The sequence below is a fragment of the Somniosus microcephalus genome, chromosome 31 (genome assembly GCF_052327205.1).
Source record: "Somniosus microcephalus isolate GS21.2 chromosome 31, FLI_Smic_1.0, whole genome shotgun sequence".
Lineage (NCBI taxonomy): Eukaryota > Metazoa > Chordata > Chondrichthyes > Squaliformes > Somniosidae > Somniosus > Somniosus microcephalus.
Window position 1 is genome coordinate 7,892,061 of NC_141017.1, and position 13,017 is coordinate 7,905,077.

General features: G+C 60.1%; 1 protein-coding gene across 3 annotated transcripts in view; it reads left to right on the forward strand.

Annotated features, from left to right (window-relative positions):
• The first annotated feature begins 2,156 nt into the window (after positions 1 to 2,156).
• The window catches only part of cyp4f3 (cytochrome P450, family 4, subfamily F, polypeptide 3), a 95,080-nt gene continuing 84,219 nt past the window's right edge, over positions 2,157 to 13,017 (forward strand). For all 3 annotated transcript variants that reach the window (XM_085971508.1, XM_085971510.1, XM_085971509.1), the window contains exon 1: positions 2,157 to 2,233. The gene's annotated coding sequence lies outside the window, so the exon portion shown is untranslated. The remainder of the gene's footprint in view (positions 2,234 to 13,017) is intronic.

Genomic DNA, 13,017 nt, shown 5'->3' on the forward strand with positions numbered 1-13,017 from the left:
GTGCCAGGCTCCCCCTCTCCCGGTCAGTGCCGGGCTCTCCTCTCCCTCTCCCAGTCAGTGCCAGGCTCTCCTCTCCCAGTCAGTGCCGGGCTCTCCCTCTCCCGGTCAGTGCCGGGCTCTCCTCTCCCTCTCCCAGTCAGTGCCGGGCTCTCCTCTCCCTCTCCCAGTCAGTGCCGGGCTCTCTCTCTCCTCTCCCGGTCAGTGCCGGGCTCTCTCTCTCCCTCTCCCAGTCAGTGCCGGGCCCTCTCTCTCCCTCTCCCAGTCAGTGCCGGGCTCTCCTCTCTCCTCTCCCGGTCAGTGCTGGGCTCTCTCTCTCTCTCTCCCAGTCAGTGCCGGGCTCTCTCTCTCCCTCTCCCAGTCAGTGCCGGGCTCTCCTCTCTCTCTCTCGGTCAGTGCCGGGCTCTCCTCTATCTCCCGGTCAGTGCCGGGCTCTCCTCTCTCTCTCCCGGTCAGTGCCGGACTCTCCTCTCTCTCTCTCGGTCAGTGCCGGGCTCTCCTCTATCTCCCGGTCAGTGCCGGGCTCTCCTCTATCTCCCGGTCAGTGCCGGGCTCTCCTCTCCCGGTCAGTGCCGGGCTCTCCTCTCCCTCTCCCGGTCAGTGCCGGGCTCTCCTCTCTCTCTCGGTCAGTGCCGGGCTCTCCTCTCCCTCTCCCAGTCAGTGCCGGGCTCTCCTCTCTCTCTCGGTCAGTGCCGGGCTCTCCTCTCTCTCTCCCGGTCAGTGCCGGGCTCTCCTCTCTCCTCTCCCGGTCAGTGCCGGGCTCTCCTCTCTCTCTCGGTCAGTGCCGGGCTCTCCTCTCCCTCTCCCAGTCAGTGCCGGGCTCTCCTCTCTCTCTCGGTCAGTGCCGGGCTCTCCTCTCTCTCTCCCGGTCAGTGCCGGGCTCTTCTCTCCCTCTCCCGATCAATGCCGGGCTCTCCTCTCTCGGTCAGTGCCGGGCTCTCCTCTCTCGGTCAGTGCCGGGCTCTCCTCTCTCGGTCAGTGCCGGGCTCTCCTCTCTCCTCTCCCGGTCAGTGCCGGGCTCTCCTCTCTCCTCTCCCAGTCAGTGCCGGGCTCTTCTCTCCCTCTCCCGATCAATGCCGGGCTCTCCTCTCCATCTCCCAGTCAGTGCCGGGCTCTCCTCTCCCTCTCCCGGTCAGTGCCGGGCTCTCCTCTCCCTCTCCCGATCAATGCCGGGCTCTCCTCTCTCGGTCAGTGCCGGGCTCTCCTCTCCCTCTCCCAGTCAGTGCCGGGCTCTCCTCTCTCTCTCCCAGTCAGTGCCAGGCTCTCCTCTCTCCTCTCTCGGTCAGTGCCGGGCTCTCCTCTCTCTCTCCCAGTCAGTGCCAGGCTCTCCTCTCTCCTCTCCCGGTCAGTGCCGGGCTCTCCTCTCCCTCTCCCGATCAATGCCGGGCTCTCCTCTCTCGGTCAGTGCCGGGCTCTCCTCTCCCTCTCCCTCTCAGTGCCGGGCTCTCCTCTCCCTCTCCCAGTCAGTGCCGGGCTCTCCTCTCTCTCCCAGTCAGTGCCGGGCTCTCCCCTCCCGGTCAATGCCGGGCTCTCCCTGTCCCAGTTACTGAGAGTTCGGATCATGACCTCGGCCCCTATCATATATATATATTTCATCCACACTAATTGTCTGTCTTTTTCTCTTCTCTCCACATGGCCGCTGTCTTTCTTTCTGCCAGTGCAATTTACGCTTCATCTAGAGCCATCCTTGTTTCTGAACCTGTCCCATTACCATCTCTTTTTTGCCTTGAATGTCTCTTAATCTCTCCTGCCTTCCATCCTATCACAGACCTTCCCTTTTCTTCTTTCCTCCCCTCCCCCCTTTCCCAGCCCCTGCACTTGCTTAAAAACCTGTTCCATCTCCAGCTTTTTTCCAGTTCTAACGCAAGGTCATGACCTGAAACCTTGACTCTGCCTCTCTCTCCACGGATGCTGCCTGACCTGCTGAGTTTCTCCTGCATTTCCTGGGTTTTTTTATTGCAGATTTCCAACATCTGCAGTATATTTTTGTCTTGCGAGTTCGGGCTCGCTTTGGGTAAACTCCGGGTTGGTAACTGTTTGCTCCGCCTTCTGTTTTCTTATTGGATAATTGAGCTGTCAATCAAACCTCCGACCAATGGATGCTCTATGCAAACTAGGGAGCGGTGCAGCCGACGTGTGATTGGTCAATGAGCGGCGAGGCGGCGGAGACACTGAGCCCGGGTCCCTTTACCTGTCACTCAGGTGAACGGCGGCGCTGGAGCGGCAGCTTGGCCAGGTAACGGCAGCGGTGTCTGTCCCAGCCCGCACCGGCTCTGTGCGTGACTGTGCTGGGATCGGTCACTGGGGACAGTGTCTGGGTCTGTGCTGGGAGCTGTGCGTGACTGTGCTGGGATCGGTCACTGGGGACAGTGTCTGGGTCTGTGCTGGGATCGGTCACTGGGGACAGTGTCTGGGTCTGTGCTGGGATCGGTCACTGGGGACAGTGTCTGGGTCTGTGCTGGGATCGGTCACTGGGGACAGTGTCCGGGTCTATGCTGGGAGCAGAGTCCGGGTCTATGCTGGGAGCAGAGTCCGGGTCTGTGCTGGGAGCAGAGTCCGGGTCTGTGCTGGGGCCAGTGTCCGGGTCTGTGCTGGGGCCAGTGTCCGGGACTGTGCTGGGAACAGTGTCTGTGTGTCTGCTTGGAGCAGTGTCCGGGTGTGTGCTGGGAGCAGAGTCCGGGTGTGTTCTGGGAGCGGAGTCCAGGTCTGTGCTGGGAGCGGAGTCCGGGTCTGTGCTGGGAGCGGAGTCCGGGTCTGTGCTGGGAGCGGAGTCCGGGTCTGTGCTGGGAGCAGTGTCCGGGCCTGTGCTGGGAGCAGTGTCCGGGTCTGTGCTGGGGCCAGTGTCCGGGTCTGTGCTGGGAGCGGAGTCCGGGTCTGTGCTGGGAGCGGAGTCCGGGTCTGTGCTGGGAGCAGTGTCCGGGTCTGTGCAGGGGCCAGTGTCCGGGACTGTGCTGGGAACAGTGTCTGTGTGTCTGCTTGGAGCAGTGTCCGGGCCTGTGCTGGGGCCAGTGTCCGGGTGTGTGCTGGGAGCAGAGTCCAGGTCTGTGCTGGGAGCGGAGTCCGGGTCTGTGCTGGGAGCGGAGTCCGGGTCTGTGCTGGGAGCGGAGTCCGGGTCTGTGCTGGGAGCGGAGTCCGGGTCTGTGCTGGGAGCAGTGTCCGGGCCTGTGCTGGGGCCAGTGTCCGGGTCTGTGCTGGGAGCAGTGTCCGGGTCTGTGCTGGGGCCAGTGTCCGGGTCTGTGCTGGGAGCGGAGTCCGGGTCTGTGCTGGGAGCGGAGTCCGGGTCTGTGCTGGGAGCGGAGTCCGGGTCTGTGCTGGGAGCGGAGTCCGGGTCTGTGCTGGGAGCGGAGTCCCGGTCTGTGCTGGGAGCGGAGTCCCGGTCTGTGCTGGGAGCGGAGTCCGGGTCTGTGCTGGGAGCGGAGTCCGGGTCTGTGCTGGGAGCGGAGTCCGGGTCTGTGCTGGGAGCGGAGTCCGGGTCTGTGCTGGGAGCGGAGTCCTGGTCTGTGCTGGGAGCGGAGTCCTGGTCTGTGCTGGGAGCGGAGTCCGGGTCTGTGCTGGGAGCGGAGTCCGGGTCTGTGCTGGGAGCAGTGTCTCGGTCTAGTGTCTGGATCCATTCTGGGATTTGTCCCTGCCACTCTGTTGGTATAAATCTCTGTGGCTATGCTGGGATCTGTCTCTCTGGGACAATGTTGGGACCAATCCCTGTGCTGGGATCTGTCTCTGTAGCTCTGTTGGGACATGTCCCTGTGCTGGGATCTGTCTCTCTAGCTCTGTTGGGACATGTCGCTGTGCTGGGATCTGTCTCTGTAGCTCTGTACCGCAGGGATCGGTGCTGGGTCCCTTGTTGTTTGTGGTCTACATTAATGATTTGGATGTGAATGTAAAAGGTATGATCAGTAAGTTCGCAGATGACACGAAAATTGGTGGGGTGGTAAATAGCGAGGAGGGTAGCCTCAGTCTGCAGGACGATATAGATGGGTTGGTCAGATGGGCGGAACAGTGGCTAATGGAATTTAACCCTGAAAAGTGTGAGGTGATGCATTTTGGAGGGACTAACAAGGCAAGGGAATACACAATGAGTGGTAAGACCCTAGGAAAGACAGAGGATCAGAGGGACCTTGGTGTGCATGTACATAGTTCCTTAAGGCAGCAGAACAGGTGGATAAGGTGGTTAAAAAGGCATATGGGATACTTGCCTTCATTAGCCGAGGCATAGAATATAAGAGCAGGGAGGTTATGATGGAGCTGTACAAAACGCTGGGTAGGCCACAGCTGGAATACTGTGTGCAGTTCTGGTCGCCACACTATAGGAAGGATGTGATTGCTTTGGAGAGGGTGCAGAGGAGATTCACCAGGATGTTACCTGGGCTGGAGCGCTTCAGCTGTGAAGAAAGACTGGACAGGCTGGGGTTGTTTCCCTTGGAGCAGAGAAGGCTGAGGGGGGACCTGATTGAGGTGTACAAAATTATGAGGGGCATAGATAGGGTAGATAGAAAGGAACTTTTTCCCTTAGTAGAGGGGTCAATAACAAGGGGGCATAGATTCAAGGTAAGGGGCAGGAGGTTTAGAGGGGATTTGAAGAAGAACTTTTTCACCCAGAGGGTGGTTGGAATCTGGAACTCACTGCCTGAAAGGGTGGTAGAGGCAGGAACCCTCACAACATTCAAGAAGCATTTGGATGAGCACTTGAAATGCCATAGCATACAAGGCTACGGACCAAATGCTGGAAAATGGGATTAGATTAGACAGGGCTTGATGGCCGGTGTGGACGCGATGGGCCGAAGGGCCTCTTTCTGTGCTGTATGACTCTGTTGGGACATGTCCCTGTGCTGGGATCTGTCTCTCTAGCTCTGTTGGGACATGTCCCTGTGCTGGGATCTGTCTCTCTAGCTCTGTTGGGACATGTCCCTGTGCTGGGATCTGTCTCTCTAGCTCTGTTGGGACATGTCCCTGTGCTGGGATCTGTCTCTCGAGCTCTGTTGGGATCTGTTCTTGTGCGACCCTGCCCACTCCTCAAACAACTTAAGTGCCTTTCAGGATCTTTGTTAAGAGAGTTTATAACACTGGTCGAATGTGGCAGAGAGACATCCTGGGTGCCTGTGTGTGCTCCTCAGTGTCTGCTCAAATACACGGCTTAAATCTATTGGAGAATTTTGCTTGTTAAAAGTGCCTTTACTATTAGAAGGAACTTCCTGGCCACGGACCTCACCGTTCCCCGCCGTTCCCCGTCCCCCCCATCGTTCCCCATCTCGCCGTTCCCCATCCCCCCGCCGTTCCCTGTCTCGCCGTTCCCCGTCCCCCCGCCGTTCGCCATCCCCCCACCATTCCCCGTCCCCCCGCCGTTCGCCGTTCCCCGTCTCGCGATTCCCCGTCCCCCCGCTGTTCGCCGTCCCCCCACCATTCCCCGCACCCCCGCCGTTCGCCGTTCCCCACCCCCCCCGCCGTTCCCCGTGCCCCCGCCGTTCCCCGTGCCCCCGCCGTTCCCCGTGCCCCCGCCGTTCCCCGTGCCCCCGGCGTTCCCCGTCCCCCCACCATTCCCCGCCGTTCGCCGTTCCCCACCCCCCCGCCGTTCCCCGTGCCCTCGCCGTTCCCCGTGCCCTCGCCGTTCCCCGTGCCCCCGCCGTTCCCCGTGCCCTCCCCGTGCCCCCGCCGTTCCCCGTGCCCCCGCCATTCCCCGTGCCCCCGCCGTTCCCCGTTCCCCGTGCCCCCGCCGTTCCCCGTGCCCCCGCCGTTCCCCGTGCCCCCGCCGTTCCCCGTGCCCCCGCCGTTCCCCGTCCCCCCGCCGTTCCCCGTCCCCCCGCCGTTCCCCGTCCCCCCGCCGTTCCCCGTCCCCCCGCCGTTCCCCGTCCCCCCGCCGTTCCCCGTCCCCCCCGCCGTTCCCCGTCCCCCCCGCCGTTCCCCGTCCCCCCGCCGTTCCCCGTCCCCCCCGCCGTTCCCCGTCCCCCCCGCCGTTCCCCGTCCCCCCCGCCGTTCCCCGTCCCCCCCGCCGTTCCCCGTCCCCCCCGCCGTTCCCCGTCCCCCCGCCGCTCCCCGTCCCCCCGCCGCTCCCCGTCCCCTCACCGTTCCCCACCATTGATTTAAGAGGGGGAAAAGATTGATTAAGAGGGGAAAAATAGAGTATGAGAGTAAACTTGCAAGGAACATAAAAGCGAACTGTAAAAGCTTCTACAAGTATGTAAAAAGGAAAAGATTAGTGAAAACAAATGTAAGTCCCTTACAGTCAGAAACGGGAGACTTTATAATGGGGGACAAGGAAATGGCAGAGCAATTAAACAAATACTTTGTGTCCCAGTGAAGACAGAAGGGACCAAGGGTTGAGTGAGAAGGAGGAATTAAAGGAAATTAGTATTAGTAAAAACATAGTGCTGGAGAAATTAATGGGATGAAAGCCGATAAATCTCCAGGGCCTGACAATCTGCATCCCAGAGTATTAAAAGAGGTAACCATGGAAATAGTGGATGCATTGGTTGACATCTTCCAAAATTCTATAGATTATGGAACAGTTCCTGCAGATTGGAGGGTGGCAAATGTAACCCCACTATTTAAAAAAGGAGGGAGAGAGTAAACAGGGAACTACAGACCGGTTAGCCCAACATCAGTAGTAGGAAAAATGCTAGTCTATTATAAAGGATGTGATAACAGGACTTTGAAAATATCAACGGGATTAGACAAAGTCAACATGGATTTATGAAAGGGAAATCGTGTTTGACAAACCTGCTGGAGTTTTTTGAGGATGTAACTGGTAGAATAGATAAGGGAGAACCAGTGGATGTGGCGTATTTGGATTTTCAGAAGGCCTTTGATAAAGTCCTCCCACAAAGAGGTTAGTGTGCAAAATTAAAGTTCATGGGATTGGGGGTAATATACTGGCATGGATTGAAAATTGGTTAACAGACAGGAAACAGAGTAGGAATAAATGGGTCTTTTCAGGGGTGGCAGGCGGTGACTAGTGGGGTACCGCAAGGATCAGTGCTTGGGCCCCAGCTATTCACAATATATATCAATGATTTGGATGAGGGAACCAAATGTAATATTTACAAGTTTGCTGACGACACGAAACTAGGTGGGAGTGGGAGTTGTGAGGAGGATGCAAAGAGGCTTCAAGGCGATTTAGACAAGTTGAGTGAGTGGGCAAATAGATGGCAGATGCAGTATAACGTGGATAAATGTGAAGTTATCCACTTCGGTAGGAAAAACAGAAAAGCAGAGTATTATTTAAATGGTGATAGATTGGGAAATGTTGATGTACAAAGGGACCTGGGTGTCCTTGTACACCAGTCACTGAAAGCAAACATGCAGGTGCAGCAAGCAGTTAGGAAGGCAAATGGTATGTTGGCCTTCATTGCAAGAGGATTTGAGTACAGGAGCAAGGATGTCTCACTACAGTTATACAGGGCCTTGGTGAGACCACACCTGGAGTACTGTGTGCAGTTTTGGTCTCCTTACCTAAGAAAGGATATACTTACCATAGAGGGAGTGCAGCGAAGGTTCACCAGACTGATTCCTGGGATGGCAGGACTGTCGTATGAGGAGAGATTGGGTCGACTAGGCCTGTATTCACTAGAGTTTAGAAGAATGAGAGGGGATCTCATTGAAACGTATAACATTCTGACAGGACTAGACAGACTGGATGCAGGGAGGATGTTTCCCCTGGCTGGAGGGTCTAGAACGAGGGGTCACAGTCTCAGGATACGGGGTAGGACATTTAGGACTGAGATGAGGAGAAATTTCTTCACTCAAGAGGGTGGTGAACCTGTGGAATTCTCTACTATAGAAGGCTGTGGGGGCCAAGTCACTGAATATATTTAAGAAGGAGATCGATAGATTTCTAGACACAAAAGGCATCAAGGGATATGGGCAGAGAGCGGGAATATGGTATTGAGATGGAGGATCAGCCATGATCCTATTGAATGGCGGAGCAGGTTCGAAGGGCCGAACAGCCACTCCTGCTCCTATGTTTCTATGCCTCACCGTTCCCCGTCCCCCCGCCGTTCCCCGTCCCCCCGCCGTTCCCCGTCCACCCGCCGTTCCCCGTCCCCCCGCCGTTCCCCGTCCCCCCCGTTCCCCGTCCCCCCCCGTTCCCCGTCCCCCCGCCGTTCCCCGTCCCCTCGCCGTTCCCCGTCCCCTCCCCATTCCCCGTCCCCCCGCCGTTCCCCGTCCCCTCGCCGTTCCCCGTCCCCTCACCGTTCCCAGTCCCCCCGCCGTTCCCCGTCCCCCCGCCGTTCCCCGTCCCCTCACCGTTCCCCGTCCCCCCGCCGTTCCCCGTCCCCCCGCCGTTCCCCATCCCCCCACCGTTCCCCGTCCCCCCGCCGTTCCCCGTCCCCCCCGCCGTTCCCCGTCCCCCCCGCCGTTCCCCGTCCCCCCCGCCGTTCCCCGTCCCCCCGCCGTTCCCCTCCCCCCGCCGTTCCCCGTCCCCCCCGCCGTTCCCCGTCCCCCCCGCCGTTCCCCGTCCCCCCCGCCGTTCCCCGTCCCCCCGCCGCTCCCCGTCCCCCCGCCGCTCCCCGTCCCCTCACCGTTCCCCACCATTGATTTAAGAGGGGGAAAAGATTGATTAAGAGGGGAAAAATAGAGTATGAGAGTAAACTTGCAAGGAACATAAAAGCGAACTGTAAAAGCTTCTACAAGTATGTAAAAAGGAAAAGATTAGTGAAAACAAATGTAAGTCCCTTACAGTCAGAAACGGGAGACTTTATAATGGGGGACAAGGAAATGGCAGAGCAATTAAACAAATACTTTGTGTCCCAGTGAAGACAGAAGGGACCAAGGGTTGAGTGAGAAGGAGGAATTAAAGGAAATTAGTATTAGTAAAAACATAGTGCTGGAGAAATTAATGGGATGAAAGCCGATAAATCTCCAGGGCCTGACAATCTGCATCCCAGAGTATTAAAAGAGGTAACCATGGAAATAGTGGATGCATTGGTTGACATCTTCCAAAATTCTATAGATTATGGAACAGTTCCTGCAGATTGGAGGGTGGCAAATGTAACCCCACTATTTAAAAAAGGAGGGAGAGAGTAAACAGGGAACTACAGACCGGTTAGCCCAACATCAGTAGTAGGAAAAATGCTAGTCTATTATAAAGGATGTGATAACAGGACTTTGAAAATATCAACGGGATTAGACAAAGTCAACATGGATTTATGAAAGGGAAATCGTGTTTGACAAACCTGCTGGAGTTTTTTGAGGATGTAACTGGTAGAATAGATAAGGGAGAACCAGTGGATGTGGTGTATTTGGATTTTCAGAAGGCCTTTGATAAAGTCCTCCCACAAAGAGGTTAGTGTGCAAAATTAAAGTTCATGGGATTGGGGGTAATATACTGGCATGGATTGAAAATTGGTTAACAGACAGGAAACAGAGTAGGAATAAATGGGTCTTTTCAGGGGTGGCAGGCGGTGACTAGTGGGGTACCGCAAGGATCAGTGCTTGGGCCCCAGCTATTCACAATATATATCAATGATTTGGATGAGGGAACCAAATGTAATATTTACAAGTTTGCTGACGACACGAAACTAGGTGGGAGTGGGAGTTGTGAGGAGGATGCAAAGAGGCTTCAAGGCGATTTAGACAAGTTGAGTGAGTGGGCAAATAGATGGCAGATGCAGTATAACGTGGATAAATGTGAAGTTATCCACTTCGGTAGGAAAAACAGAAAAGCAGAGTATTATTTAAATGGTGATAGATTGGGAAATGTTGATGTACAAAGGGACCTGGGTGTCCTTGTACACCAGTCACTGAAAGCAAACATGCAGGTGCAGCAAGCAGTTAGGAAGGCAAATGGTATGTTGGCCTTCATTGCAAGAGGATTTGAGTACAGGAGCAAGGATGTCTCACTACAGTTATACAGGGCCTTGGTGAGACCACACCTGGAGTACTGTGTGCAGTTTTGGTCTCCTTACCTAAGAAAGGATATACTTACCATAGAGGGAGTGCAGCGAAGGTTCACCAGACTGATTCCTGGGATGGCAGGACTGTCGTATGAGGAGAGATTGGGTCGACTAGGCCTGTATTCACTAGAGTTTAGAAGAATGAGAGGGGATCTCATTGAAACGTATAACATTCTGACAGGACTAGACAGACTGGATGCAGGGAGGATGTTTCCCCTGGCTGGAGGGTCTAGAACGAGGGGTCACAGTCTCAGGATACGGGGTAGGACATTTAGGAGAAATTTCTTCACTCAAGAGGGTGGTGAACCTGTGGAATTCTCTACTATAGAAGGCTGTGGGGGCCAAGTCACTGAATATATTTAAGAAGGAGATCGATAGATTTCTAGACACAAAAGGCATCAAGGGATATGGGCAGAGAGCGGGAATATGGTATTGAGAGGGAGGATCAGCCATGATCCTATTGAATGGCGGAGCAGGTTCGAAGGGCCGAACAGCCACTCCTGCTCCTATGTTTCTATGCCTCACCGTTCCCCGTCCCCCCGCCGTTCCCCGTCCCCCCGCCGTTCCCCGTCCCCCCGCCGTTCCCCGTCCCCCCGCCGTTCCCCGTCCCCCCGCCGTTCCCCGTCCCCCCCGTTCCCCGTCCCCCCGCCGTTCCCCGTCCCCTCGCCGTTCCCCGTCCCCTCCCCATTCCCCGTCCCCCCGCCGTTCCCCGTCCCCTCGCCGTTCCCCGTCCCCTCACCGTTCCCCGTCCCCCCGCCGTTCCCCGTCCCCCCGCCGTTCCCCGTCCCCTCACCGTTCCCCGTCCCCCCGCCGTTCCCCGTCCCCCCGCCGTTCCCCGTCCCCCCACCGTTCCCCGTCCCCCCACCGTTCCCCGTCCCCCCGCCGTTCCCATTCCCCGTCCCCCTGCCGTTCGCGGTTCCCCGTCCCCCCACCGTTCCCCGTCCCCCCGCCGTTCCCCGTCCCCCCGCCGTTCCCCGTCCCCTCCCCGTTCCCCGTCCCCCCGCCGTTCCCCGTCCCCCCGCCGTTCCCCGTCCCCCCGCCGTTCCCCGTCCCCCCGCCGTTCCCCGTCCCCCCACCGTTCCCCGTCCCCTCCCCGTTCCCCGTCCCCCCGCCGTTCCCCGTCCCCTCGCCGTTCCCCGTCCCCCCGCCGTTCCCCGTCCCCCCGCCGTTCCCCGTCCCCTCGCCGCTCCCCATCCCCCCACCGTTCCCCGTCCCCTCGCCGTTCCCCGTCCCCTCACCGTTCCCCGTCCCCCCGCCGTTCCCCGTCCCCTCGCCGTTCCCCGTCCCCGTTGCCCGTCCACCCGCCGTTCCCCGTCCCGCCATCGTTCCCCATCCCCTCGCCGTTCCCCGTCCCCCCACCGTTCCCCGTCCCCTCGCCGTTCCCCGTCCCCTCACCGTTCCCCGTCCCCCCGCCGTTCCCCGTCCCCTCGCCGTTCCCCGTCCCCGTTGCCCGTCCCCTCGCCGCTCCCCATCCCCCCACCGTTCCCCATCCCCTCGCCGTTCCCCGTCCCCCCGCCGTTCCCCGTCCCCCCGCCGTTCCCCGTCCCCCCGCCGTTCCCCGTCCCCTCCCCGTTCCCCGTCCCCCCGCCGTTCCCCGTCCCCTCGCCGCTCCCCGTCCCCTCGCCGTTCCCCGTCCCCCCACCGTTCCCCGTCCCCTCCCCGTTCCCCGTCCCCCCGCCGTTCCCCGTCCCCTCGCCGCTCCCCGTCCCCTCGCCGTTCCCCGTCCCCCCACCGTTCCCCGTCCCCTCCCCGTTGCCCGTCCACCCGCCGTTCCCCGTCCCCCCACCGTTCCCCGTCCCCTCCCCGTTCCCCGTCCCCCCACCGTTCCCCGTCCCCTCGCCGCACCCCGTCCCCCCACCGTTCCCCGTCCCCCCGCCGTTCCCCGTCCCCCCACCGTTCCCCGTCCCCCCACCGTTCCCCGTCCCCTTCCCGTTCCCCGTCCCCCCGCCGTTCCCCGTCCCCTCGCCGTTCCCCGTCCCCCCGCCGTTCCCCGTCCCCCCGCCGTTCCCCGTCCCCCCGCCGTTCCCCGTCCCCCCGCCGTTCCCCGTCCCCTCCCCGTTCCCCGTCCCCCCGCCGTTCCCCGTCCCCTCCCCATTCCCCGTCCCCCCGCCGTTCCCCGTCCCCCCCGCCGTTCCCCGTCCCCTCCCCGTTCCCCGTCCCCCCGCCGTTCCCCGTCCCCACGCCGTTCCCCGTCCCCTCGCCGTTCCCCGTCCCCCCGCCGTTCCCCGTCCCCCCGCCATTCCCCGTCCCCTCGCCGCTCCCCATCCCCCCACCATTCCCCGTCCCCTCGCCGTTCCCCATCCCCTCACCGTTCCCCGTCCCCCCGCCGTTCCCCGTCCCCCCGCCGTTCCCCGTCCCCCCCGCCGTTCCCCGTCCCCTCCCCGTTCCCCGTCCCCCCGCCGTTCCCCGTCCCCACGCCGTTCCCCGTCCCCTCGCCGTTCCCCGTCCCCCCGCCGTTCCCCGTCCCCCCGCCATTCCCCGTCCCCTCGCCGCTCCCCATCCCCCCACCATTCCCCGTCCCCTCGCCGTTCCCCATCCCCTCACCGTTCCCCGTCCCCCCGCCGTTCCCCGTCCCCCCACCATTCCCCGTCCCCGTTCCCCGTCCACCCGCCGTTCCCCGTCCCGCCATCGTTCCCCATCCCCTCGCCGTTCCCCGTCCCCGTTCCCCGTCCCGCCATCGTTCCCCATCCCCTCGCCGTTCCCCGTCCCCTCGCCGTTCCCCGTCCACCCGCCACTCCCCGTCCCCTCACCGCTCATTCCCCGTTCCCTCACCGTTCCCCATCTCACCGTTCCCCGTCCCCTCGCCGTTCCCCGTCCACCCGCCACTCCCCGTCCCCTCACCGCTCATTCCCCGTTCCCTCACCGTTCCCCATCTCACCGTTCCCCGTCCCCTTGCTGTTCACTATCTCTCTCTTCACTATATCTTTGTGTCATTAGTCCCTTGGGACCTAAGGTTTAAATCTCCCTGTCTGAAACTGCAGATCTGAACAGATCTGGTTTAGGATTTATCCATCAGCGAGACTCCCGGCCTTTCCAAGCCTCCAGGCCCACAAAATTTCAATGGGCCAAACCAGAAATAGAGACACAAACAGGACTGAGCTGCCTGGGCTTTGAGGGGCTGGGTTACAGGGGCTCG